Genomic DNA, 26,895 nt, shown 5'->3' with positions numbered 1-26,895 from the left:
TAAGTGTTGCTTGTCTCTGCACCCCCGTGCCCAAACTCTGAGTACCAAAACCACAAGCAATAGTGGTCCAGGGAGCCTGTTTCTGGTGGGTGACTTTGCCAGAACTATAGACCTCAGGTTGCCAGCTTGGGTGATTGCACTGAGGCTGGGAGAGTTCAGGCCCTCGGCCAGTCCTAGAGACCACTGGCTAGCTCGGGGATGGAGCTTTCTCAGGGCCGGCAGGCAGTGGGTCAGTCCCAGGTAATGCAATGTGCAAAAGTTCTAGGGAGCGTAGGCTGGTGCTATCATCAGACTCCCTCACGTGGGGGTGGGAGTGGCTGTGATGCAGGCCTCGCACTCACGGGGGCTCAGCTGCACTCTCTCTGGCATGGGTGGTTGTTGTCAGTGGCTGCCCTGGGTCTATGGGCTTAGACCCGTGCGTGTGCACGATTCCACCAGTTGCCCCTTAAGAACTTTTGCTCTTTTTGAGTGCTTTAACCAGACTCCAAGATAATGCTGGTCCCCAATCACAGGGTGCTTTCATATTGGGGTATTATTTCCCAATGGGTCACTTCTGGTGGCTCCCTCCCTCTTCTTATTATCCTCCAATATCAGTCTGATCATTCCCAGTATGATTTACCTCTTCACTGGTGTCTTCTGCCTCCACAGAGATCCAGAAGTGTATAATCTTACATCTCAGGCTGATTTTATGGGTGTTCAGAGTGTTCTGGTAGATAATTGCTCACTTTAGAGACCAGTTGAAACAGGGTCTCCTACTTCTTGGACATCTTGCCCCTCCTCCAGTCAGGCTTATTTTTATAGGAAATAAAAAAAACATTGTGATTTTACACACAAAGATATTAGTAGTAAAAGCATTTTTGAAAGAAAAGAAGTAATAATTTTGCTCACCTGATAATTTATCCACCTGATAAAAATAAAAGAAACAATAAATTTATTCACCTGATAATTTGTCTTCTAGCTTTCAGAAAAGTTGGTATTTCTCAGGGATGGGCTTTGAGTCCAATATTATTTCACTATTTTTATTGAATACAAGTCAAACATTTTGTAAGTTGTTTCCTCATTATAACACTGCTTGGGGTCTCTATACTCTGAGGACTCTAAACGTTAGTATCATATTATGAAAATTTCCTGATATTTTGAAGAGTAAACAAATAGAATATTACATTAGATTGAATTATACTGAAATCTAGGGGTAGGCTCCGGCCAATATACATATTACTGTAATTTCCTCCACTTTTCTGTGTCATCCTTATTTGTAAACTCTCCAGGCAGCTGATTCTCTGGTCTCTGCTTAAAAGGAATTGCCTTGCTTCATTGCCCTTTAGAGATTTATTGAGCAAATAATTTTTGCTTTCTGCTACTGTGCAGAAGCTGAATCTTTGCCATTTTCTCACTTCAAGGGGAACATGATTTTCTATGGGTTTACATTACAAATACTAAGGAAGCAACACACAAAGCCCCTTATTTTTACCTTTTTTCTCCCTCCCTCCTCATGCAGTGCTTTAATGAAAAACTCAGATTCATTCCCATGTCCTCTGTGGTAATATTCATTGCAAACATCATTACGGATGTGAGGTCTCTCCCTTAATTAAGAACTAAAAGCCTTCATTTCCTAAAACAAAGCATGTGGCAGGTTTTATTGATCTGGTCTGTGTCGCCAGCTGAACACATTAGCAGAGGTTATTGATTACTCTAGCGGTAATGAGCTTGGGTTCCTTGTCAGGTGAAGTCCACATTCCTTGGGAGCATTTTCCTGAAACAGGCTAATATGGAAGTACATGTTCACTATGATATATGATTCAGTAGTAGACTTTTTAAGCTTTATTGCCAATGAATCATTCTTTAAAAATATAACAGCAGTTATTAAAAAGGTTATTTTCCAGTCATTATCTTTTTATAATTTCTTCTGAATGCTAATGATGCACTTATGAATAGATGCTAAGCCATAACAAGTGTAGCATTAAAGAAATGTGATCACATATGGCTCATACTGCTTTTAACAAGTTATCAAGTAACTATCATCATTACCTTCTGATGACCAGGCTGGGCAACTTAACTAGTTCAGCTTCATCATTATCAATAGTCATGATCTCCAGTGTTCAAGTAGCAATAGCTGCTTTGTGAATTTATAACCAATAAGAAATGGTAACTTAGGTAGTAAATGTCTGTGAAATTTCTTAAGAAAAATGATAGCAATGTCTTCATTAAGAGAAATGTTTTCAATGACTATTGCTAAAACGTATTTCACCCCAAGATTTCTATTTAGGTAGAAGACCCAGTACATTATTTATTAATCTGTTTTGTGGAACATTGCCAAATAGGATTAACAAAAGCAATAAGGGGACTTGTTCTCCTTTTGACAAAACAACATAAAGGTGATACTTGAAATTCTTGGATTGTTATAACTATGTGTTCAACCAAAAGAAACTGAGTAATTTAAAAAAAATCAAAAATGCCTCAGGGAAATCATTAGACTATTTGAGTTTTAAACATGCTATTTTATTATAAATTCAAAGTGACCTGAGGGGGAAATTCTATCCTGATAAATGGAAGGTAGACATCTTGTACTAAGAAGTACAACCAGCGAGAGTACTAAGAGATATTATTTGGAAATCTGGAACTTTCAAGTTGTTTTTAGAATTAGAGGAAAATTATTTTACTTGGAACCTTCAATCTTTTTATAGATTGCTGAGAAGTTTCTGTTCAGTCATTGACATATGTTACAATGTCCTTTGGACCCACTGCCAGACAAAGAAAACATCTACATTTCACCTCTGGCCATTTCTGCAACACCTGACTGGAAGAGCAAAATTGTTTCTGACCTTTGAATCAATTCAATCCCCAACCCCCATCACCCCATGAAAAATCTATCCACAATACATTGATAACATATGTTGCTTTTATTTCTGGTAGATTTTAGAGTATGTGTGCAGCTGATGGAATGAGATATAAATTTAATACAGATGCAAACACAAAAACAAATTAATATGCTATTTATAATTTAGGGTCAAGTTCACCTTTGAAGATAGAGAAAATTTATATTTGGTGATGGAGAATCAGCTGCAAGTGTCAGAAGCCAGATTTATCAAGATAGCCATAGAATTTCAGTCTCAAATTCTTATCCAGATTAAAAAAGAAATCCATTGTAACTTGCTTACTTGGCTTATTTAAATCTCATTTTATTTTAATTAGATTGCCATATTAATTGACAAACTTTCATCCGGAGTATTTTTTTCCTAGATGACTTAGTATCTATTAGCCAGTACCAGTAACAACATCTTTCATAGTATAACAAATAGATTTACCTCATGCCAAAAGTACTATAATCTTTAGCATTGTTAAGTGTGACAGGCTATATACATACATCCATTTTTTTAAATAATTCATTGATTTTTAGTGGAAATGGCCCAAGTCTTGAAAATAAAATCTAAAATTTTAAAACTAATTCAACGACGATTAATACTTCATTACATCTATCTATCACCTTTGATAAAGAAACTACAATGTTGTAGGCTTTCTAGTTACTTATAAAATCATAGCATAGAAGTTGCTATATTTTATTGAAGACCAAGTCAATAAGATTATACATCATCTACTCTCCTCAACAATGGACAAAGCTTGTTGGGGGCTAAAACAAGTTATTAGTGATGTATGAAGAGCCTCGTTAGTAAAGAATAGCAAGTACAAATAAAGGACTGTAAAAATAAACATAAAATGAAAGTATGAAAAAAAAAACCTGCCATTATTTAGCTCAGGAAGAAAAAAGATTTAATAAATGTGTTGTCTTCTCTAAAGGAAATCATATAATGTGGAATAAGGGACATCTATTCCTTAATAAAAATAGAAAAAAATGAGTTAGTTATTTGCTCTTCCAGGATGTACAGAATAAAGTGTAAATTGCTTAACACAAAACTTCAGTGCCTCCATCATCTTCCCCTACTATCCCTTCTGTGTGGTGCATTTGTAATCACACACACACATGCACACCACCAGTAGAATAGCTGGGGGGCGGGGGGGGGTGTAACATTTTTTTCTTCCACAAACACATTTTTTTTTCCAGTTCTGCTTGTCTTGTTCTCTTTTTTTAGAATGTCCTCTATTCAATCTCTGCTTGTCAAAGTTATTCCCATGATTAAAGTAGCCCCAATCCAAGGCTCCCTTACTTAAAGAATAATAATAAAGCTTTCCTCACCAGTCTTTTAATACTGAATCAAATTTATCTCACATTATAATTTATACAGAGCATCTGTCACCTTTCTGTCCTGAATATTCTGTCAATATAAGTTCTGAAATTTACACTTCTGTTTCTTTCTAAATATCTGGAATAATTCTTTGCATGTAGAAAATACTTATTTTAAATAAATTGAAATGATAATGTAGAAAGTTCTTTCTATTCAAAAATGCTGCCATGTAAACACTTTAAGAGGGTTTTGTTTCTTAAATGTGAAAAGGGTTGACTGTTAGGTGTTCTCTCATTAAACAGAGCACACATGGTAGGCAGTGGTATGCTCTAACATGAAGCTTGGGAGTGGCTGCAATGCATCAAGCTCCTGTCCCCCCCTCCCCATTTTTTAATCCTCATTCATGCTCTGGATTTTGTTTTCCTTGTTATCAGATCATATACAGATTTTTCCTAATGTCACCATTTTATCCCATCTGAAGTATGACTTTTCAGTATCCACCAAGGAAGATCTGGGTTCAAATCTTTTTTTTTTTTTTTTAGATTTTATTTATTTATTTGACAGAGAGAGATCACAAGTAGGCAGAGAGAGAGGGTCATGGTCCCAGGGTCCTGGGATCGAGTCCCGCATTGGGCTCTCTGCTTGGCAGGGAGCCTGCTTCCTCCTCCTCTCTCTCTCTGACTGCCTGTCTGCCTACTTGTGATCTCTCTCTGTCAAATAAATAAATAAAATCTTAAAAAACAAACAAACAATGAGCTCAGATAAACCATGAGGAAAACAACAGACAAACCTAGACTGAATCTAGTAGTATGTTCAGGCCACCATGCCAAAATGCCACAGGCTCAGAGACTTAAAACAGTAGACGTTTATTTTCTCACACTTCTGGAGGTTGGAAGTCCAATGTTTGGGTACCTACATGGTTGATTTCTAGTGAAACCTTTCTTCCTGACTTGCAGATGGCCTCCTTCTCCCTGTATGCTCACCTGGCCTTTCCTCTGTGTATGCACACATCCTCTTCTTATAAGGACACCAGTCTGATTGGATTAAGGGCCCACCTTTCTGACCTAATTTAACTTTAATCACAGAAGCCAAGGCCCTATCTCCATTTGCAGTCCCATTGGAGGTTAAAGCTTCCAAGTGTGACTCTGGGTGGGAAAGAATATAATTCAAGTCATAACTTCGAAGAATGTTATTGGAATATTAAACTGTGAGCCTCAAAAGAAGGTAATCAAGATAAGTGAAGTCTTGGGGCGCCTGGGTGGCTCAGTGGGTTAAGCCGCTGCCTTCAGCTCAGGTCATGATCCCAGGATCCTGGGATCGAACCCCGCATCGGGCTCTCTGCTCAGCAGGGAGCCTGCTTCCTCCTCTCTCTCTGTCTGCCTCTCTGCCTGCTTGTGATCTCTCTGTCAAACAAATAAATAAAATCTTAAAAAAAAAAAAAAAGATAAGTGAAGTCTGAGAAACTGTCACAGATCAGAGGAAGTTAGAAAGAATAATGGCTAAATATAATGTAGTATCATGGATGAGATCCTGTAACAGAAAAGGAACACTGGGGAAAACTTGTCAATTATAAATATAGTATTCAGTTTAATTAATAACAATGCACCGATGTTTGTTTGGTATTATGACAAACATACATGGTGATATAGGGCACTTTGTTAGTACCCTATGGATAAATATTTTATCTATTATTTTATCACCACTTTGTTAGTGCCGTATATCACCATGTATGTTTGTCATAATACAAAAGAAACATTGGAAAGGTGATTAAGGGGCACATAGGAATTCTATTCATTATCTTTATAATATTTCTGCAAATATAAAATTAGTATAAGTATAAAATTTTATTAGTAAAAAAATTATAAAAATTACTAATGGAAGACCCAAATAAAAAGAAACAAAGAAACAAAATTAAGCCACTCATAGATTAATTAATGAACAAGGTTTACCTGAAAAAGGATTATAATTGTATTGGGGCTCCCAAAGACTACTCTTAAGATCAGTGATTTTCTAGAAGTACTGAGAGAGCTCAGAAAATTAGTTATATTCACATAGTTTATTACAGGAAAAATGATATAGTTAAAATTTGCAAAGTGTAAGGATACCTCACAAAATTTAAGAGAAATCAAGCCAAGCTTCCAGGTGTTCCCTTCCAGTAGTATTGCATGGAGATGTACTTGATTCTCCTGACAGTTCATGTGAAGTATTGCCAAACAGGAAAGAACACCTAGTTTTGGGAGAGTTTTTACTGGAGATTAGTTGCACAAGCATGCATTTCACCAGCTTGACTGAATTTAACTAGTCCCTCCTCAGGACCCCAGGGATCAAACTGATACCATATGGCCCAGGGCCTCAGGCAACCCAGGACACTCATTTTCCCCAGCTTGGAGCTAATGAAGGGCCATTCTGACTGGGGTAACTCACGACTGCTGAATTAACTCTTCATTGTACAATAATAATCAGATTCATTATAGTCCTTGAATTTCTCAGGGATATAATATAATGAATACAAATTAAATGTCATGGCATATATACTTGACCCTGCAGAGTATAAAATTATAGGCAAGATACTTATGTAAGAAAAACTTTCAATGAAAGATAATTAGTGATTTAATAAAGGAAAATGGAATTGCCACATGAACCTCAAAAGAAAGAAATTAAATTGGAAAAATTAAGCTGACGAAAACAGGTGTTTGTTTAAATCTTCCCAGGACAGGACCATTGTTTTTGTTTTTTTTTAAAGATTTTATTTATTTATTTGACAGACAGAGATCACAAGTAGGCAGAGAGGCAGGCAGAGAGAGAGAGAAGAGGAAGCAGGCTCCCCGCTGCCCAGAGAGCCCAATGTGGGGCTCGATCCCAGGACCCTGGGATCATGACCTGAGTTGAAGGCAGAGGCTTTAACCCACTGAGCCACCCAGGCGCCCCAGGACCATTGCTTTTGAAATAACCTTTTCTTTGTAGTTCAAATGGGCGTTTTCATGCAGAGCCCAGCCAGCTAAACACAGCTCAAGTAGACGCCTGATGCAGATATATTAATTAACCTCCTTCTTTAGATTTTTTTTTTCCTCATTTGGAATCATTGAGAATGAATTTAAATCCCTTACTTATATGAAGTTGGGAAGTATAAATTGTGGGTTTTATGACTTTGTATATCAAGCCATGAGGGATAGCCATGCAAACTAAAGTTGTCAGGAAGAAAGAGCTATGAAATGTAGAACCAGAGTTAAATTCAAACCTTTGATTCTACTCCTACTTGAAGTTCATTCATCCTCTTGTACTGACTATTGTTCAGTTTCTCTTTTGATCTGAGTTATATCAAATTATCTTTCTGTTCACTGTTACCAAACAAATCCTTCCTGAAAGAACTATAAGTTGAAAATTTCAAAGAGAAAATGACATTTAATTGAAGTTTTAGAAGATAAGCATCACCAATATTTGTTAAATATGTTCTATGTTTCAGATATATGCTATATGCTGGGAACCCTTAGATAAAATATGAATGATATTCTCAAAGAGCTGACAGTAAAGTGGAAGTTAACATGTAAACAGATTAGCATAATTTAGCATGCTTAGCACTATAAAGAATTATAGTCAGGATGTTGAGACGTGAGTCTGAATCTGCTGATAGAAAAGAGAACAAATATATTCTAGGCATGAAGAATCCAAAGTGACTTAGATTTGACTTTAAAAATTGTAATAGAAGTGTTGGGAGTAGTTGGGATCACTCAGAGAAAACAAATTAAAAAATAATAATAATAATATGGGACCTAGGAAAACACTATTATAGAATGAGTTTTAGAAAAATAAAAGAAAACATATTTCAATATCAAGAAGGAAAATGCAAGTCAAATATTTTCTATAAAGATTTCATTGTTAGACTGAATTAATGCTTTAAAATAATGATTTGTTTTGAATCATCCTCAGACATTAGGAATATTTTTATTTAAACTAAATCCAGTTCCTTAAGGCTGGTTTTATTCTAATGCCTTTACTATAAATATGTATGTATTTAAGAGACCCTAAAAATTTCTCCCCAGAATATTCCCCCCTACCCATAGTAATAAACCCAAATTTCCCACCTGGGGGCTACTACTAAATCTTAAGAAGTTTCTTCCTCTTCAGAATACATATTTTAATCCTTATTCCAGAAAAGCATTTTCAACTCATTTTTCTTGATAAAACCATTTTTTCCCCCAAACAAAGCATTCTTCCAGAGTCTTTTCCTGACCAAGATTTCCAAATAAAGTTTTATGCTTAGCAAAGCTCTACTTGATTTCCTTCCATAGTGTTTGGTGTTGCCCTTTCAATAAGGAGTGAAGCCCTACTGTTCAGCCCAGGTCATTTCAAGAGTGACCATGCCAAGTAACCACTGATGAAACCCTCCTCAGAGTCCCAGTGACTGGAAACCTGAATAAATTCTACTCCTGACAAACTAATGCAGTGAAGCACCACAGAAGCTTTTCTTTTTCTGTCTTAAGTGTCCTCAGCATAATCTTTGGCTTGATTTGTTTTACTACTCAGGAGTCTAATGGATAAGGCAGGAGCATGTGACAAAACTCTCTATATGCAATTATTTGTCTATTGTTCATTCTTGTCATTTGAATATGAGCATTATCTTTTATTCAATGTGACTCCAGGTGTTGCCTATCTTCTCCCATGTACAAACCTTATGATACCAACCACACTAAATACATGAAGCTCTGCAGAACTTAACCAAGAACAATTTAGAATTTCAGTAGCCATTCTGGGGAACTTGGTGTCTGAATAAACTTAGTATACAATAACCCTTTGTGTGGTAGCTTAGAATAAAAGGATTCAGAGTATTCAATGGTCAGCTTTTTTGATTCATACGAAGGGGCCTCAAAAATACATGAAAACTTGGGGGTGCCTGGGTGACTCAGTGGGTTAAAGCCTCTGCCTTCGGCTCAGGTCATGATCCCAGGGTCCTGGGATCAAGTCCCACATCGGGCTCTCTGCTCAGCAGGGAGCCTGCTTCCCTTTCTCTCTCTCTGCCTGCCTCTCTGCCCACTTACGATCTCTGTCTGTCAAATAAATAAATAAAATCTTAAAAAAAATACATGAAAACTCTAAAATTATTTCCGTTAAGACTTTCTTAGAACAAGCTAGTAAAATACGAAATTAATCTCCTCTCTTTCTCACCAGCCAACTGTAAAGTGACCTTCCTTCTGGATGCTTGTACTTTGATTTCCTCTTTGCTCTTGCTCTGCTGTTTTACCTTTTCCTTGGCCACCCTTTCTAAACACTACCGTCTCATTAAGTGATGTCCTCTCCTAGTGTCTATCTTGGGTAGAGAAAATAACTAGTCTCATTAGTTCTAGAGTTTAGAAACGTGGTGAAGATCTAATTTACAAAAGCTAGCCAAGAACTTTTCAAACCCTCATAAGAAAAAACAAAGATTTACTAGAAAATTTAGGATTGCTCTAAGAAATCAGAGCTCATAATTCTATCCCTATGAATTAGTTTATATCCTTATGAGACATAGAATTGATAAAACTTAGTTAGAAAAATCAAGATGAATTGATTAGTTAAATAAATCCAAATATATGCTTTGACAGTTGAACTTGGATGGATATGAAAGGAGTGTAAAATAGGACAAATCCTCTTAGCAGCTATCCTTAGTTATTTTCTGTTAAAATTGCACATCTGAATTTTGAACAGGCAAACAGAAAGGATAAATTCCTTCTTGATTTCAGAATCACTCTCTTCTTTGAATATTCCGGTCTTAATAAGCATGAAGATATCATCACCTCATCCACTTCTGTTATTTCTTTTAATGATTTATTTATTTATTTATTTATCTGAGAGAAATAGTGTGTGGAAGCAGAGGGAGGGGCAAACAGAGAGAATCTAAACCAGACTCCCTGCTCACTGTGGAGCCTGATGCAAGGAGGGATCCCACAACCCTGAGACCAAGACCTGATAGGAAATGAAGAGCTGGCCGCTTAATGACTCAGCCACCCAGGCATCCCTACTTTTGTTATTGTTATTGTTGTTACTGAATGGCCCACTGGGTGAGCAATCCTCTATTGCTCAGTGAGTAGGAAATGTATTCAAGGCAGTGGACTTTAACCTTATGATCTAAAATTATGTTGATCCAGTAAGAACTCAAGTGCATAGACCAGAATTAAGTTTGAATCCTTAAACTTCTTTTAGTCTGGCTAACATCCAGAGAATATACCAGCCCAGCATACCTGGGATTTTTAAAGAAGCCTGAAAACCAGGAAAGGTCAGGTTAGAATCTTGAATATTCAAAAGGAGTCTGTGTAGAATCCTTGCCACCCCACTTTGTCCATCTCAGTATTTAAGAAGTAGCTGAGAGGAGATGATCCCTGTCTGGGAACAATTGCATTTTAATGACCAAACTTCTTTATTAAGGTGTGTGGACCAAGAGAAGGTATGGTAAGTAGAGTTAGACTATCAACTGATTGAGTCACATCTGCCGTAAAAGTCAGATTGACAAACTGGAATGGATCTAGTGAGCTGACACATGATACATGTTAATAATTGCAGTGGCTCTATGGCTGAAATTAACTGATCCCAAAACAACAACAAGAAAATAACAACAACAACAACAAAAAAAAAAAAAAAAGGAAAAAATCAATACCAGAAATGCCAGAGATAGCTCCAATGCTTGTCAATAGCCAGATGTGGTCAATCTGATAGAAATGGGCAGAATGCCACATTCCCTGTGACGTTGCTTCCCTTATCTTCCAGCTTCTGGTGGGATCACAGATTTGGCAGGCAATCATACCCTCTACATCAGAAACAGGGTTTTTTGTTTGTTTGTTTGTTTAGTGCCTAGTCTATGATTGTGGGCATATTGCCATGGCCAACGTGGTGAATCCATGTGGTGATCTGATAGTTCAGATAGTGTGAGCTCTATCAAGATCTTTGTGCCAGTTGGTCACATCAGGGAACCGGTGCTTTCTGTGGGTATCTGTATGAGTTTCCCTGACAGTTCAATCAGCAACCACAATTTGGTTGCACAATTAATATCTCCAAAGGCTTGTGTTCCTAATCTACAGTCCCACAATTTGAGTTCCATCCACTGAGGGGAGCAAGTATGTCCATGTTCAGTTCATGAATTTAATCCAACTCACATTTCTTCTCAAATTATAGGTGCAGAATTTTTCTAGACAGGAGATGTTAAATACTAAATATTATGTTTGCCTGGAGATATATACAATTCAATATTTTCTAGGGAGACCATAGTTGATATTCTACCTCCAAAATTCTTACCATGAATATTCAAATTCAAATATTTGTCAAAATATTCATATTTTACTTTATTTTATTTTTTAAAGATTTTATTTATTTATTTGACAGATAGAGATCACAAGTAGGCAGAGAGGCAGGCAGAGAGAGAGAGAGGGAAGCAGGCTCCTTGCTGAGCAGAGAGCCCGATGCAGGACCCTGGGATCATAACCTGAGCCAAAGGCAGAGAGGCTTTAACCCACTGAGCCACGCAGGCAGCCCAAAGTATTCATATTAAAACAAACAAACAAAAAAACAAAGCCTTTCTCAGTATTAAAAGGTAATGGTTGTCAATTAGGTATCCATTGTGGTAGGAGTTCTAAGTTTACTTATTAGGCATCATTAATTTACCTACTAACGAGGTTCATGGTTCTGTGTCCCTGAAAGTCATGGCCTGAGCTGTCTTCACTTCACAAGTGCCTAAGTTAGTAATTAGGAATGAGAAAGAAAAAAAAAATCCCACTTTGTGGGGGATGAAATTCTAAAAGCCCTATGAATGTTAAGTTAATTATGTAAATTGTCACTTCAAAAGATTGTAGCTTCAAAAAGTAAAAAATGAAAGCCAATATATTGTTTTAAGGAAGAATCCATCTAACAGAAATGATAATTTCTTTATAAAAATAAAGATGTATTTTCTTTCACTGACAAGTTTTTTAGAATCCTTGAATAAACAAGATAAGGGAATAGAATTAAGTTGATTTTAAACAAGATAAGGGAATAGAATGAGGTTGATTTTGTGAGGGTTCAATGGGATAAATGTTGATTATACAACTGAGTAAAAATTCAGTACAGCTCAAATATACAAATTAGGAGTTTTTCAAAAGTTTAATCAGAGATATCTGTGTATGAAGTTTAAGTGAAAAGAATCCAAAGCTGTGAGAAAAAGGCCTTGGGCATTTTCTCTGACTATGTTTCTGCTTCATAGATATTTAGGTTGTATACTTACAATAGAAGTTTTGTATACATATAATTTATTGTCATACAACAGGATTATTCAGGCGTATCTGATATAGAAAACTATATAATTTTAATAATTACATGTAATTTGGCCAATTTTGTTTTCTATCATTAGTATTGTATGTTCATTAATAACATATTTAAATTTCATCTTTTTTATTTCATAGATCTCATATTTATCAAAGAGAAAAAAGTCTCAATGTTTTATATAATTGTATTCCCAAATGAATGCAATTCACTTTCTCAAAATAATTGCCACCAGAACTGTTATTCACTATATTTATATTGTTTGTGTAAAATTGTTCTCCCATTCTTCATGGACCACTAGAGGTTTCATACATTATTTTGAAAACCAAAAGAATAAAATCAAGTTGGAGTATATGAGGCTGTTTTTAGTCACTATATGCTATTTTACCATATCCATCTCTACACATCAGATCCAAGTCAGATAGACAAAATGAGAGCAATCATCAACTGAGACATTTTGAATTCTTTCATGGGGTCACCTTTTAAATAAAACCTATTAGTATTCTGTGAATAGATAGAGCACTGTGCATTCAGAATAGAAGACATGCAAAAGGGACTGAATTCTCAAAGGAGAAGGGTTATCTGCACACATTCATCATCAAAATAGCCAGCTAACAGAAAATAGGGCTGCAAACACCACATGTAACCCTGGACAGCTGTAACTCTGAGTGGGTCCTACGAGGAATGGGATCCACACAGCCATCTGTTCCCAGATATTCCTGACATTCTAGAATCGATTTGCTACTATCACAAGTCAATTAAGGACATTCATTTTTAACAAGGCATACAAAAATAAGAAGCAAAATAACATTGAACTGCCAACTTTTTGCTTTGATGGCTCATCCTGGGAATAGGAATGAATGAAAAAAGGGAACTGTGAATAGTATACTTATTGTTTTCTTTTGTAAAGTTACATGAACAACCCCAACATTTCATAAATGACTTCTCTCTCAAAAAAAAAGGATCCTGACATAGGTATTTGGAAAAAAACAAAGGGCACCAAGGGCTACTGCTCCATTATCACAGCTGATTGAACATCGGAAATATTGATATATATCAAATCTATATTAACAGTGGCCATTAAGGACATCATTCTCTTATTTTCCATAAAGCTGTGTTTATAATTAAAATAAATTTGGGACACATATGTATGCTTTGCTACTTTCATCTGGTGATCTCAAAATGCTTGCAATGTGTTAACATTTTTAAAGGACTGAACATCTGAATTCACATAAAAGGATCATTGTGCTAAGAAAGATCTGTTTAAAGATTAGACATCTTCATCAGCATGTTAACTATAGCAGTATACTCAAGGTGATGAAATAATCCTTACTACAGAACAAGCCAGATTTCATAGCTTATACTTTAAACACCCATTCATGGAACGTGTGTGTTCTTGCCTTAAGAGAAAGGCAACAATATTTTAGCATATGAAAGTGCAAATAGTCACTTTTTAAAAAAGATTTGTATTTATTTATTTGAAAGAGAGAGAAAGAGCACAAGCAGGTGAGCGGCAGGCAGAGGAGAAGGAGAAGCAGTCTCCCTGGGGAGTCAGGAGCAAGATGTAGGACCCTGGTATTATGACCTGAGCCTGAGGTAGATGCTTAACTGACAGAGCCACCCAGGCACCCTGTCACTTATCTTTTTATACTAGGTAATATCATAGGTCATTGACCACTGAAATGACATTAGTAATGGCAGCAGTATGCTTAGATAGGTAACACATTCTTTTAAGGATGATCTAGGAATGGCATTTCCACATACACCCCAATTCTCTAGCATTTTATCTGCATCACATAACAGCATGTGGCTAGTAATTTTAAATAAGTTGCAAGTTGTAGAATATCCCTCACATATATAACCACATTTAATTTTTACAATGATCTTATAAGGTAAACTTGAGGCAAAGTGTGGAACAATCAGGGAGGTATGAAATATAGACAGTAGGTGCTGTTGTTATTAGATAATAAATGCTGTTATTGTCTACATTTAAAAATGAAGTAACTAGTGGATATTTTTTTAGCTCAATTCATTTTTGATAAGTTGAAGATATAGGATTTTAGATGCACATGTTGGAGCAACAATGTTATGAGTGAGACTGCCAAACTTTAGCAGCTGATGTCTCAGGATTTTAAAATATTCATTTTCACCTTAGAAAATGTGAATAGAGTGAGGCTTGGCAGAGACAGCACAACTCCTTGGAAAAATCAGCTGAGTAATTTTCTTGAAGAAGAATGTCTACATATTAAGAAATGCAACAGCGTTCAGTTAAGTAATAAAACATTTTGTTGAGTTAGGCAAGGAGAATAATGTGTATACTTTTGTGTAAGAGTTGGTGAACACAGATGGGAATATACAAAATAAGAGGCAAAAGGATTCAAAAGTCATTATAGAGTCTCAAAAAATGGTTAAAATATATAATTCTCCCAACTAATATCTACATTAGTTTTTTTTTTCTACTTTTTTCTACCTTAGGAATAAATGGACACAAGGAAAGTGGTTGCTAATTTTAGATTTCTAATGCAGTGACTCTTAATCTCACAAAACAAACTGAGGATTGATGGGGGGAAGGGGGTTGGGAGAGGGGGGGTGGGGTTATGGATATTGGGGAGGGTATGTGCTATGGTGAGTGCTGTGAAGTGTGTAAACCTGGCGATTCGCAGACCTGTACCCCTGGGGATAAAAATATATGTTTATAAAAAAATAAAATTAAAAAAAAATAGATTTCTAATGCAAAAATATCAGTACAATTAAGATGTTCCTGAAGCTCCAGAAAGTTTAGCTCTATCAGTATCATAACAAATTATTAACTGCCATTTCCTAAGAACTCTGCCATTCTTAATCCTGGGATGTTTGCCACTAATTAACAATTAAAACTGTTTGTGAAAATTCAAGCAATAATGTGGTATATATGTACTTCCAAGAATAACATACAATTTTCACATATCAATCAGTCCAAGTCTTTGATTCTGGGAAATATAGAAATGCTTTTATGGGACACCTGGGTGCTTCAGTTGGTTAAGTGTGCAACTCTTGATTTCAGCTCAGGTCCTCTCAAAAGAAAAAAAAAAAAAGGAAAAAAAAAAAAGCTTCTATATTTCTAAGCGGTACCTGGAAATGGAAGGGACAATGTTCTCATACTGCCCTGGGGAGACAGTGGCAATTGGGGAGCTCTCAGAGGCTAAAAAGGACACGACAACTCCTCCCATGCAGCCTTTCTTGTTTTCTGAATGTAATTTCCTTTGGAACCTGCCAAGGATGATTCTCTCCTGAGGGAAATACATTGACTTTAAGAGACTGGGACGGGGCAACTATGGGTTTATTATTAGATGTGCTTTTCAGAAGTGGAGTTTTTAAAAGTTTCAGAAAGTGGTGTTTAAATTACTATCTAGCTGCAGGGCACCTGTAGTTTATGTGCTAACCACGTATGTATGCTTTCTGAAGCTATTTAATCTGCATTTCACTTTTTTTTTAAGGCAATCACCATAGCAACTGACATCAAAAAAGTTTTATGCTGACTTTGACACAAAGTATTTGACAGACAATTCCATATATATACTAGGTAGCCTGTGTAAGCTACAAATGACTGGTTTCAGGAAAGTGAGAGTTAACCCATTATTTTAGTCATTTACTTTTTATCACCTTAGGCAAATAATGAAGGTAGTGAAGAATAAGCAAAGTAAAAACCACCGAATGTTAGCCAAAACACTGCTTTCAGCTGAGACGGAGGCCCTTCCTTAAGGTAGCCTTAACAATTTTAAAAGAGAGTCTAATTTAAGAGATTGAATACTTTTCAGTCATAAAGTATTCTCTGTAAAGAAAATAATTACTTTCCCCATCCACATCCAAAATTCACAGGAATTCTGGAGACTATTCTTTTTCAGAAGTATAATTATGCTATGTCCATCAGAAAAAAATTTTCATCTCAGATCAGTAATACACACACACAATTTAAAAATACTTGGTGTAATTTTATCAATAATCAAAAATTCTTAGCATGTTGTATTTTGATAATATAGAATACAGGATATTTTTCTGCTTTTAACAATTAATAGAAACCATGTTTTGCTATGAAATTTGCTTTAAACACAAACATAGCATGTTAAACATGTTTAACTATAACATTTGTTTTCAAAAAGGATTTCCTATCTTTTGAAGCTTTACGGAAATACTCTTTTAATTTTCATCTTGAAAGTATGCTTGGGACTCCTCAGTGGCTCAGTGGGTTAAGCCTCTGCCTTCTGCTTAGGTCATGATCTCAGAGTCTTGGGATTGAGCCCCATGTCGGGCTCTCTGCTCAGGGGGTATCCTGCTTCCCTCTGCCTGCCTGCCTCTCTGCCTACTTCCGATCAATCTCTCTGTCAAATAAATAAATAGAATCTTAAAAAAAAAAAGTATGCTTTAATGATGGATTTTCCTTCTTAAATCCTACTTACTTGAATTTGTTACTGAAAATATTTCCAGTCATTCCATTTGTAAAATTATAACATCTAGGTTATAGTTAATGAATAACCAAAATGATAATTTACTTTTCATATTCAATTAGGTTAATTATTCAATATTTATTGACTACATTTTAGTATATGTACATGACTCTTCTAGGTAATACAGAGATAACTTTAAAAGATTCTTTATAGGATCCCTGCCTTTAAAATGTTATATTATAGGGGCAACTGGGTGGCTCAGCTGTTAAGTGTCTGCCTTCGGCTCAGGTCATGATCCCAGGGTTCTGGGATTGAGCCCCACTTCGGGCTCCCTGCTCAGTGGGAAGCCTGCTTCTCCTTCTCCCACTCCCCTTACTTGTATCCCCACTCTCACTGTCTCTCTCTCTCTGTCAAATAAAATTTTTTTAAAAAGTTTATATTATAAGATACAATAATCTATAAAACAGCTAAATTGTACAATTCACACAAGAAGAAATAACCTAATCATATTAGAATCTACTTTGTGTGATCCCCAAAGAAACCTGTTACAACTTGTCTTTATCTGTATAAGTGAAACGAAATAATCTCATTTATATTATTGTCCCAGAATCAAAGATATCTAAATACATCTACATGAAATCACATTTTAAATTCACATATATGCAGGGTCTTTGAGGACTAAAATTTAGTTTTGGCTTAATTTCCTCTGTGCTAGAGCACCACTTTTATTCCCCTCTGAAGTCCACATGGATTCTACCAGTATAAAAGACTTCATCTAAAAAAAAAAAAAAAAAGACTTCATCTAAAGACTTCTCCCCAGTAAACTTCATCTAAAATCCATTTCACGCATGTAACACCTGCTTTTACTTGTCTGGTTGCACACTTGGCCTGGAGTTACAACCTCTCCTAAAACTCCAGATTTGGTTTCTTTTAGACTTGTGAATCTTTGCCTTATATCAACCAACTGCCTTACTTGATTTCCTGACTAATTTCATTTTGGTTCTTGTGATCTGAACATTGTTTTGTGGGTTCTTTTTACATGTTTATTTATTTATTTGTTTGTGTATATGTCATTCCATTTCTACAGTCTGTTGTTTCTCCTGATCCTAAATTATAGCCACCATGCTTCAACTCATTTCTTAAGGGCATGATGTTTCCTCCCCATTGTTACTCTTGGCCCTGTTTGGCCCACTGTTACGCTGATAGAGATCTTTCTCTCTCACTTTCATTTAGCCCTTTCGGGAGTAAGAAGTCTTCCTCTATGATCCAGTGACCCTTCATTGAAGAGAAAATTAATAGACTCATAAAATTTATGTACATTTTTTCCATGCATAAACATTTACACATTTCTTTTGGGAAGAGTTTCATAGCTTTTATCAGTTTCCTTGCGGAAACTTGAGGCTGCTGACACTCTAAAAGTTTAAGGGTCATTGTTCTTATTTCTTAACTATATATTCATTTATTCATTTTATTCCATATTTAAGTAGATACTACATCTTCTACTGGCTTCATTTCCTTTTTTCTTCTCTCTTCCTGGGTATTGCATTAAACTCAGTTTTTGACCCTATACTGTGTTGGAGGACCTTCATTTCACAGCTTTGGCTACATGTGAACCAAAGAAGACCTCAACATTTTTGGCATAGAGCTCAAATATCACCATTTACTTAAAATGCATCCTCATCAAATTCAAATTAACTAAGTTCTTACTTACTATCTTTTCTCTAAAATTAGATTCTTCATTTAGTCTGTCAGTGACACTATAATTCTTTTGATCCACTAGGCACAAAGCTTTGGAAATATGTCTTCCTTATCCTTTTTTCTCAATTCTCAGGTGGAACCAACCTCCAACTCTATTGCATCGTACAATATAAACCTTCCACTGTCACCCTCCATTTATCTCAGGCCACAATTATTAGACGCTTGCTTAACATTTTCCTACTCTACAACCCATCTCTCAACACTGTTACCAGAATGAACTTTTTAAAACATATATCATCATTTACTTTCCATTTTCAGAAACCTTCTCCTCGATGCTAATTGTTCTGATGCTAAATCTCACATTCTGAAGTCTATGATTAAAAGGCTCCACAATTTGGTTCAAACTAATTTTTCCAAAAGTTACTTTCCTAGTGTTTCACAACTTCTTTATCAACTGTCTTTTATAAAATCAAACAAAAGCTGTTCTACAATATACACATGTAATACTCCTATATTAATATTGTGATGCCATTCTCAGGGGTTAGGAGAGGGGGATGGGGTTATGGACATTGGGGAGGGTATGTGCTGGGGTGAGTGCTGTGAAGTGTGTAAACCTGGCAATTCACAGGCCTGTACCCCTAGGGATAAAAATATATTATATGTTTATAAATAATAAAAATAAAAAATAAATTAAAAAAAAATGCCATTCTCATCTTTATCAAATTAGGTGCATTATTTCAAAAGTCATTTTCAAGTTCAGTCCAAGAAGTGTGCCCTGATTTTTCAACATGTTCATGGTATTAATTCTTTAAAATTACATTAAAAATAAAACCAGACTATTTTCTTTGCAAGGTATTTTAAGACATTTGAAAGGCATAGAATATTAGAATTATCTTACCCTTTTCTGAATATTCCTCACTAGCATGTGAGGCTCTTAACTGTAAAGATTATGCTTTTACCATATGTTCACTAACCCAGAGATTTCTTAGTTATGGAATTTCATAAATACAGAATAATTTATTTATGAAATAATTATTTATGATAATGAATAATGTTTTATTCATTATTCAATGCAACTATAGTCAGTGCAATGATATTCAAAGCAAGTATGTCCTTTGCAATATTTGCTACATACTTATACTAAAAATCTATCTCTTTTTTATATGAATTCAAATTTTACTTTGTGCCTGTATTTGTATTTATTAAATCTGGTGTCTTTAGTTTACAAGATTGGTTTTCTTTTTAAGGGGTAACCACTCATATAGAAATTAAAACTAACATTAATGATGTGAAAGAAGAACATTAGATTCAGCATTTTCTTCCTTTCACATTTAGAATATAATAAAATATATTGTGAAAAAATTAGAAATATCTGGAATTTTGTGCCCCAAAATTTAAAGTTTTGTTTTTTTTTAATTTATTTGAGAGAGACAGAGAGAGAGAGAGAACATGAGCTATGGGGTGAGGCAGAGGGAGAAATAGGCTCCCCACTGAGCAGGACTAGTCTTTAATCCCAGGGCCCTGGGATCAAGGACTAGTCCTTGATCCCAGGGCCCTGAGATCATGACCTGAAAGCAGACAGTTAACCAACTGAGTCAATCAGATGCCCCATGCCTTAAGGTTTAAATCCAACTATCTTCCTGTTATTGCAACATACTACAGCTCCCCAAGAGAGTCAATGGGTTATTTTTCTTTTTTCTTAAACACTACTTATTTGTTTTTTCAATCTTCAATGTATTATAGAAGCTTGATATGGACTGAGCATTTTTTTAGGTGCTAGTGATAGAGCAGCATATAAGACCAACAAAGTATCTGCTTTAAATGGCAAATATGGTAATTTAAAAATAAAATAAAATAAGAAAGCAATAAGTGTTATGAGAAAAACAAGCGTTTAGAAGGATAAGAGTTGTATGAGTAGGGAAATTTTGTGGAGGAGGCCTCAAACTCAGAAGTTTGAGTAGAAAAGAGCCATCCAGAGATGGCTGAAGTAAAACCCTAATGGAAGAACAAGGTTGGCATGGCAGGCAAGGAATGTGACTGGACTGGACTGTACAGAGCTGGAGAAATGGTTATAGATGAGGAGAGACAGGTGAGTAGAAGACAGCTCATACAGTGTCTTATTGTTCATGTTAAATATATTGGGTTCAATATTAAATATTTTAAATACGTGTTTAAAAAGTATTGCTCTGCAAGTGCCTGGGAGGCTCAGTTGATTAAGCGTCCAACTCTTGATTTTGGCTCAGATCATGATCTCAGGGTCGTAAGATCAAGTCTCACATTGGTCTCCACACTAAGCATGGAGACTGCTTAAGATTCTCTGTTTCCTTCTCCCTCTGCCTCTCCCCCTATCCACACTCTCAAAACAAAACAAAACAAAACAAACAAAAAAAGAGAGAAAGAAAGAAGACAATATTGTTTTGAAATCATGTGGAAAATTAATTTCTGAGGGAGAGGGACAAGAGCAAAACAAGAACAGCCAGTCAGATGGCTCTTCTAAAAGCCCAGTGAAGACATACCACACTGGTGGTGTCTACTGGGTGATGAGAAGTGGAGATGGTGACTCATATGAATCCAGGACTCATTTTGAGGTCATAACTAACAAATTTTATTACCAGAATACTGAAGGCACGAGGGCGATGCAAGATAATTTTTAAGTTTTCATCTGGGTATCTGGATAACTAGGAAAATAGAGAAAGGAGCATCATTAGAAGGACCAAAATGATTCACAAATTCAGGCTCAGGGTAGAATACACATTTTTTTGGCTAGAAGATCTACGCACACTCTCATTGTACTAGGGCAAGGGGACTGAGACCTTACTCATGATTATGAACTTTTTTCATGTGTTTCAGAGAGTACATCATGGTTGACAACCCCCACACAGGTGTAATAGCATATGTATTATCAGGAAGAGAGGAAATGTTTTAGAGACATTAACTTCAATTTAATAGACATGGCAATATTTAGAATTCTCAAAACTAGAAGCCAGTCTTATCACTCATCTTTAGAGTAAGTTCCTTATACCCTTTATGACAAGTGCCAGTAGATGCTAATTAATCACCTGTAGTTCAGTGCCCAGGCTCATCTTTGTGTATACTGCATCATATTAACTGAGCTCCCATTATTTTCTCTAATAATCCTTAACTATTTCTGTATTCCACACTCTTCCACTCTAAACTCTGAATTGTCTTTGGAACCAAAACACTGGCTAAAACATTTTTATATTAAGAGGTTTTCCCAACACATTATTTAGTGGATAAGACATATTCACAAACATATATTAAATGAAAGAGATCCATACCTTGGGGAAAGAAATCAAATTTGGAAATAATTGCGAAGACTTTTTTTTTTCCCCCAGATCAGTGTATAATGAGTAAGCCCATAATACGAAAGATAGCTTTTGGGTCTGTATCTCATACTGTTTTCAGTATGTGAAACTCAGCAGGGACACTACATTTTGAGCATTAACCAAGTTAATCTGCAGAACAAACACCCTAGCACTCAAATCGAGGCAGCTTTTTGACCCTTCATGTCATCTTTTTCTATAAACCATACCGTTGACGTAAGGATTCTTGTTCTTCCTGATTAAGAGAGGAAGGAAATTCTGTCAGCTAAATCAATATCTTACTACTGGAAAAAAAAATTAGAAAATCGTAAATAACAGCAGCAATTTTCCATGATTGGCAAAATGCCATGGCAAAGCAACGCTGATTCTCTCCAGGTGTAGGATATTCACATTTTAACCCGGCCACCTCATTCCTATAATTTCAAGGTTTTTTGTTTGTTTGTTTTTGTTTTTGTTTTTAAGAACAAGGAGTAAGTTTATTTTAAGTCATTTTATCATTAAATACCAATGTGCACAGTTTCAGACATTTATAAATATTGTAATATATAGAAAACTGAGGTAATCTTAAAATTATTTGAGGTAATTCAACAATTATTTACAATTAACTCAACCTACATTTGTAGAAACATAATTATGTTTAAATTATCCCCAACACAAAGTAATAATTTCACAGTACGTTTCTATAACATTTTTGTCACTCAAATGGCAACTGCCTCGATAAAACCGAAGTTGATTCAATAACTTAGAAACAGCACAAACAGAACTGCCAATGCAAACTACCATTAATTCCAAACAAAACAAAACCTTTTATAAAATAACGAATATTTTCCCACTTTCACCACTGGTTGAAGAAAATATTAGAAGGTGTTTTTTTCTTCCTTTCTTTCTTTCTTTCTTTCTTTCTTTCTTTCTTTCTTTCTTTCTTTTTTTTTTTTTTTAAAGATTATTTGAGAGAGAGAGAGTGAACAAATGAAAGAGCACAAGCTAGGGAGGGTGGGGAGAGGCAGATGGAGAAGCAGACTCCCTGCTGAAGAGGAACCTGATTCGGGGCTTGATCATGATCTGAGCCTAAGGCAGATGCTTAACCAACTGAGCCACCAGACAACCAGGGAAGCAGTATTTTCTTATTTGTACTAAATGGAAATTAACTTTAAGATTTAAAAAATTGATGTTAGGACACTAGATTAGGTTGGTTTTTATAACATGTAACACTAAATATTTTGAGAAATTCTTTGTTTCACTGGAAGCCATTTCTAATTGCAAAACTTTCATTTGTACTTTGACAGTAAGTGGAGATAATTCTCTGTGATCCCAAATAGAAATTATACTTGCTTACCAGCAATTAATAGCATGTTTAGGTAGAAAGATATTCTTGGCTTTATTCCTAAGGTTTTCTTCCTACTTAAGTGTTTAACCTTTTTTGTTCTTCCCTCAAAAGAATCCCAAATATGTCTAAAATGATGCCAAAGGAAGATAATTTTATGTGGATTAGTGCTTGTTTGAAACAATATTTACCGTAGTATTCCACAGCTGTTTATTGTTTCTTTTTTTTTTTTTTTTGCTTTTTCCTTTTTTTGAAAACATATATCCAGCTAAAACAATGAAATTAAAAGGTAAGGTATAAGAAATGTAGTTGAAGTCTCAATAAAGTATCTTTTATTTTATTGACATAGAACATAAACTTTTAGTGCTGGCTCTTTAAGAAAAAGTTTCTCTTTGTAAATACGCATAACTATTGCCCAAAGATGTTTTCCCCAAATCTTTATACACATAGTAGTCCACTTAAGACCATCCCCATTACAACTTACTGAATATAATGTGCTATGACTTTATAATAGGCTACCTCTGTATATAAAATATATAGGCATGTATGTTACACATGAAGTGAAAAATATAAAAAGGAGAGATGAAAAAAAAGGGAAAGTGTCCTTCCCTACAAACCCAGACAGCAGTTCAGTGAATTAGTGAGACTGTGTAAAATGTCTAAAGAATTTCAGTTGTGGCAAATACCTTTCTGAAAAATATCTAAATTATGATAGCACTAAATTTCCATTTTAAAAATTTAGTAGCCACTCATTTTAGGGGGTTGGTGATCACCCCTTAGTCAAGTATGTGTAGTGCAGAGAATCAAATCCTAGAACATCCACATTTGAGTGTGTTTGATGAAAGATTCCAATGAAGGACCTGAATTCTTCCTCCATCTCAGAGAGAGTGGGGCAGAACAGGATGGTAAAGGAGGAGCCAGCCCCCAGGGGGCTGGTCCAATCTTAACTCTTGATGTTACAAAACACACCAAATGCTTCTCTTGCATTCTTTCTGCTGCATATTCTTTATTTCAAGCCACAGGCCTACTTGGAGGGTTATACAGCAACTGGCTAATAAATAAAATCAGAGTCTCTGAATAGTGTCATCACATTAACAGACAATTGCTGGATTTTCTCACTAGGCAAAGAGCTCTCATCTTTGGAATCCATGAGTTGGTATCATTTATGTGATACCTGAGATGTACCTTGCTCCGATGAACATCACCATGCTATTCACTACAAAAAAAAAAAAAAAAAAAATGGGTAGACTACAGAAGATATCTAGGGTCACCGCTTTCCAAAGACTCAGTTGTAACCCAACCCCACTGACTTCATCACAGCTTTCTTCCATGTACTTAACAAATTTCACTTTCCTCAGCATTGGTCTGGAGTTCAAACCACTCCACTGCGGCTGCTGACAGATCTTCAGATTCAAGACTCCAACTCCTTCTGCAGCCCCTGCAACCCAGGGCAGTTGTTTTGGGTATCAAGGGATTCACCACTGGGATATACAGAATATCTTATTACAGCTGCATAAGGATTTTGTTGGTGGTTATTCCTCTGTCTACCTGCAAATGAATGAGTAGAATTCCATAGTCACAGGGATCCAAAATCTCCCATATTTGGAAACAAACAGCTTCTAATTCAACAACAGCAATATGGCATTTATTGGTGAACTGGATGAGCCCACAGTTGATCCCTCTCACACTAGGCTCCCATTAAGGTGTATATAACCCTGAAAACCTGGGGACAAAGTAGCAGCCATAAGAACTATCTACTTCTTTAGCAAGTTTTTCAATTTCCTCTGAGGTCTTTATAATTCCAAGATTGTCTCCTAGCCAGCAAATAACAGCATCAGCTATAGGTACAGAGCCTGCCAATGCATAATACACTGGTTTATCTCTGCCAACCTTATAACTCACTGTGATCAGAAGGCCATGTTCAAGAAATGCATACTGTCTATATTACATAGTAAGAAACAGCCTGCTCCATCTTTTGTTTTGTCCATCCTGGAAGCACATTTGCCCCACCAATGCAGCAGATTGGTTCCCCAAACACCCAGATATTGGTACACCCTCCAAGGCCCCAGGTTTCATTAAGCCACAGATCTCAGAAGAACTCCAGACATTTGGAAGAGTTTTCATTGGAATTTTGAAAAATTTGCAGAGCTCTTTATCCCATTCCAGAGAATGAATGTCAAAAAGCATTATCCTACTTGCATTGTTATATCTGTGCAATGGACACCTCCACTGGCCTCTCCTGTCAAACTCCAAATAAACCATGAATCAATGGTCCCCAAAAGAGCACTATCTTCTTCAACAGCCTTTTGGACTTTTCTCAATTGCCAAGGAGCCAACAAAGTTTCACTGAACAGAAAATAAGTGCTAAGTGGAAGGCCTGTCTTGGAATTCTTTTACTAAGATTCTCAATGGTAGACCAGGTTCTTAGATCATGCCACACCGCAGCATCCTAGAGAGACTCTCCAGTTAACCTGTCTCAGACTATAGTAGTTGCCCTCTGATTACTGATACCAGTAGCCTTTAGGTTGGAAATATCAATATTGAGCTGTCCAAGTTTCTCACATGTTTTCTCTATATACTCATAGACAAACTGCAGAGTTTCCTTCTGGTCTTGTTCCACCCATCCTTCTCTTGGAAACTCTTATTTTATTTCCATTTGATGATGACTAAGTAGTTCAGCTGTTTTTTAATTGAACACCAAAAAGCGTGTTGAGCTGATACCCTGGTCCACAGCCCCCACCAAACTGCTTTTTTCTCCATGGCTATCATGAAACCAGCTTGAAGTGAGCGGTCTCTTGTGGCTTGTTTCCCAGGTGACAGTGGTGGGCGGGGGAAGGGCAGGCCTCCAGACCGGAAGACAAGGCGGCGCGCTACTACAGGATCCTCAAAATTTCAAGGTTTCTAAGGGGATGAAAAACATGTTGTTTCTATCTCTCTCTCTTTTTTTAATAGCTATGGTATTTTCTCTCTCTCTCTCTTTTTTTCTGCTATGGCATTTTAAGTTCCATGAGTAAAACTAATTACAACAATTACTACCTTTGACATGTCTACCTATATATTACCTACTCTTACTTGGGACATTGCATGGCACATATTAATCACTATTTCAAGTTTTCTTAAAAAAAAAAAGATGCCATTATATAATAAATGCAGGGACATAATTTCTGAGGGTTTTTTTTTTTTTTTGTATTTATTAACAAGTGTAATTATGACTACTCACATCAGCAAGCCACAGATCTAGTAGTGTGCTGGCAAATATTTAACCCACATTCCCAAGATAAAAAAGCCTTAATTTGCAAATTTGCTAAGTTCCGTGGTCAACTATGGATGATTCCAAACTATTCATGTGATGTTGCTGAATGGTGTATACTGGAGGAAATGAGAATAGTCGGTTTTCTTGAACAAGTATATTCTTGAAGTAGTACTATATATACAAGCTGATATGTGATAGTCGCCATTGTTTATATCACAAATCAAAAATCTTAAAAAATAACAACCTAAAATACCCTTGCAATTAAGGATTTTGCAAGCATTTTCTCCAAAACTGGATTTCATTTCTTTATTATATATTCTGCATTTGCATCTACTTACTCGTTTTTATTCTAGGATTTTGCCAGCACTGGCTTAGAACTAGATGGGCAAATACTTGGTACATGCGCCAT

The 26,895-nt window shown here is 35.9% G+C and overlaps 1 pseudogene; it reads right to left on the bottom strand.

Annotated features, from left to right (window-relative positions):
- Window positions 1-1,687: 1,687 nt before the first annotated feature.
- LOC125079688 (glycerol kinase-like) lies at window positions 1,688-26,895 on the bottom strand (annotated as a pseudogene).

The sequence above is a fragment of the Lutra lutra genome, chromosome 10 (assembly GCF_902655055.1).
Source record: "Lutra lutra chromosome 10, mLutLut1.2, whole genome shotgun sequence".
NCBI lineage: Eukaryota > Metazoa > Chordata > Mammalia > Carnivora > Mustelidae > Lutra > Lutra lutra.
This window is presented reverse-complemented; position numbering and strand designations above follow the sequence as displayed.